The sequence below is a fragment of the Nelumbo nucifera genome, chromosome 4, assembly GCF_055504915.1.
Source record: "Nelumbo nucifera cultivar China Antique chromosome 4, China Antique-T2T, whole genome shotgun sequence".
NCBI classification, from domain to species: Eukaryota; Viridiplantae; Streptophyta; class Magnoliopsida; order Proteales; family Nelumbonaceae; genus Nelumbo; species Nelumbo nucifera.
The window spans coordinates 3,677,180-3,680,967 of NC_142652.1; the positions used below are offsets into that span (position 1 = coordinate 3,677,180).

Sequence of the window (3,788 nt, forward strand, 5' to 3'; positions counted from 1 at the left end):
AATTCCCATTTCAGGTTAGCTCACTACTTTATGAAAACAAATTTGTTATTTTTTTTTGTCTTGTGTTTTAGTTGCTTAGTAAAATGAATTTACTTAACAAGGGAGGTCAATGAAATTCTGGGGGGCATTGTAAGGAAGCTACTCAACCCCTCAACAATATTTCAATAACAGACTGACTACCCAAAAAAGAATATAATTGCAGAAGAGGTTATAAGGCAAGTGAAGACTCCTGTAACTTTCTTGAATGTAACTAGTTTGTCAGGAGACAGGATATATGCTCATCCATCTGAAAGTATGGAAGAAAGCCAGGGGAGGATCCTTCTTCAAGTATTCAAGACTACAGCAATTGGTGCCTCCCGAGCATCTTGACTACATCGATCATGGAGGTGCAGAAGAAATTGATCACCAACCCAGCGACTCGAACCGTGCCAACACCAGAACTGGACGACATAAGTTGGGTGAGAGCGTGCTTAGCGTGTGGTTTGTGACTTTCAATGAAGAGAGATGTGAACCCTTCCGAACTTATATAAACTTTCGCGACGGTGGGTCGACCTGAGGTAGAGCAGTGAAACAGATACTAGGGGGTGGAGGCAGCAAGCGATTCAACATAAGGGTCAATACCGCAAGAAGATGGTGGCTCCATACACAAGATGGTGATGGAGAGGCGATCATCTCGATCGATTAGTCGCTTTGCGAACTCAACCGTTGAGATTGGAATTCACCTTCTCTGGCGCTGGCAACATGCATTCATCTTCTCCGGTGCAAGTAACAACCGTTGAGATTGTCCAAAACATGGCTTGTTGTTGGGTTTCACGTGGTTTCATCGAGCAGCCTGAAGCTAAGCTTCGCATTGCATTGCCACACCTTTTCTCTTTAGTCTTCACCGACAACAAGCGTTCATCTGGTTTCCCTTCATGTGGTCTCATCGAGTAGCTTGAAGCATGAAGCTTCGCATTGCATTGCCACACCTTTTCTCTTTAGTCTTCACCGCCAACAAGCATTTGTCTGCTTTCCCTTCACGTGGTCTCATCAAGCAGCCTGAAGCGTGAAGCTTTGCATCGCATTGCCACACCTTTTCTCTTTAGTCTTCAATCATTTATAACAATGATGGGTAATTATATCATTTTATGCATTGATTGACGGTCTATTAACGGCAGGTATCGAATGTCACGTTTCAAAAATTCAGGTATTGGATTATTGCATTTTAAAATTGAGGATCAAATTGTCACTTAAAACAAAGTAGATTTCCCCATTTATTATTATTTAGGCTCAATTTTAAAAGACTACAAATATAAATATATATAATATAAATACATATAAAATATAAGGTTTTACTCTGTTCCTACTTCCTACTAAACCGGTGAGATATGGTGTGAGGTCAGTGTGAAAGAACGAATCACGATTCTGGATATAATCCATAATCCATACCAACCAATCAATGCAGCATCTCGAGTCTGGATATAATATTTGATTTTTTTTTGTATGTTTGGAAATATAACCACGTGTCCCATTCCTCTCTTCTTCAACCATAAAATTGATCTCGTTGAATGTCGGACTCGGTTGTTCCTTTCTATGAGTTTTACATGTATCTGCCGTCTTTCTTTGCATCTTCCTCCTCTTACTGTTTTTTCTCTTTATAAATGCAAGTTTAATAAGCATACATCTTTCACCGGGAGCGGATTGTTTATCAACTCATTATGGTAATATTTTGGAAAATCATATTTATTGGTTTTTCATTTGTCTTGTTTGGTTAAGCAAATGTTTACTATTAGCTATTAAACTGAAAAAAAAAACTTTAAAAAAAATTAACAATAGTCAATAGTTCACTCGGGTGTTTTTCTTTAAAAAAAAAAAAAAAAACTAAAAAGAACCAAAATAATTTTATACATAAACGGTATTCACGTGGGTTTGAGGGAATGGGTTTGGGCCTTGAGTAGATGGGTTACCCCACCGTCTTCGTCTTGTAGCCCCATGAAAAAAGAAGACCCTTTCGTGCAAGGCACTTTTTTTAACCTGATCGAGTCGAGTGTGGCACTGGCACATTCATTGGTATATTATGTTCGTACTCTGATTGTCCATGTCCATGCCCTAAATGCTATATTTTCAAGAACGCGTCTGCCTCACTGAAATACCGACAGTGAGATTCATTGAATTTAGCATTTTAAATATTATTTTAAAACAAAAATAAATAAAAGAGTTATTTTCTGAAACACCTCTCCAATTCTTTTAACTTTACTCACTTTTTTTTATACCTCTACAGACCCCTTCTCAGATATTTCTCATTTGAATAAAAAACAACAGTTCTTGCAAGATCATAATGATGTCCCTCTACTCAACTCCATCTCTATTATTTGAATAAAAATTCTAAAAATAGATCCATCCATTCAGTTAAATAGAATTTTAGTGAATTGTGATATAAGTGAACATAAATCAGGTAATAAAATAGGGGAAAATAAACCAAGGGTGCTTTTTATCATATATGAAAATTAGTTAATAAGGTAAACTAGTTTGCAAATGTCACATACAAACCAATTTTGCTATGATTAATGGAGTTGACTTGATAAAAGATATGTGAATTGGATCAGATATATCTATTTGTATGTATGTATGAATGATATTCTATTCAATTATAAACACAGATCAAATATGGGTCACCTTACGGCATCACATTCAATTTTGAATTCAAATATCATTTGCAACCTTGATGGAGTGGGTTCTTCAAAGGTATGAAACAGAAAGGATACAAGTTTTAAGAGATTGTTAAAAATGTGAGAGGAAGTTTTAGATAATAATCCTAAATTTAAGAAAAAAAAATGTAAAAACCCTAGCCTCTAAATAAATATCTTTGGAAAATAGTTCTGATATGGTACGGTACCTAACTAACAAATTGATAACCAATCAACGGATACTTTCTTTTAAATTGACATGAGGTTTTAATGGTTAAAGTGTTTTAGGTATGGCATCTTGTTGGTATCATATTAGTAAAGCACATGGATAGTTGGGAGATTCCTGCACATGACACATTACCATTTACCATTGCTCTTTGGTAAAATCGTATTTAGGCAAATAAACAATCAGGGAACTGAGTGTAAAGCTACCAAACAGTCAGTCTATTCCAAACAATCAAAGTTTTTTTTTTTTTTTTTTATAGATGATCCACAAAGGTGGATGCTAGTAGGGCTATTTACGGGTTGGGTTGGGTTGGTTTATTGGTGTTTTTTCAACTGACCCAATCTGGTCGGTTTACCTAGAAATGAAATCGAGATCCAGTACTAAGTAAAACCGACTTGATCGGTTTGAGTCGGTTTTGTGAATGCTTCTCTCGGTGTGAATGGTAAAGGATTCAAGTCTAAGAAAGCAAAGGCTTGATGCCTGAAAATTAAAAATGATTTGATTGATTAAAACTGATATTTTATATATAATATGTATATTTCTGAAATAAAGCTGAAATATATATTAAAACTGAAATACATCATATATATATATATATATATAATATATGAAATATTTTATATATAATATATATATCTAAGTCGGTTCGGTTTCGGTTTTTACACATGAAAACCGAAATCGAACCAAACCATCAGTTTATATTTTTTTGTAACCCGAAACCGACTGGTACTGAAGAAAAATCGGCCAACTTGAATTGAATCGGACGATTTAATTGATTTGGGTCTTGTTATGAACAGCCCTAGATGCTAGATGCGGTCAGTTGGTGACTTGGCGTCCCTCCAAAATAAAATGGCACAAGATCAAATCCATGGACCACAGATTCACAGTTGTATGAG

At 35.5% G+C, this 3,788-nt stretch overlaps 1 pseudogene; it reads right to left on the reverse strand.

The window, feature by feature from the left end:
- Positions 1-236: 236 nt before the first annotated feature.
- LOC104591804 (UDP-glycosyltransferase 71K2-like) lies at positions 237-718 on the reverse strand (annotated as a pseudogene).
- Positions 719-3,788: the final 3,070 nt, after the last annotated feature.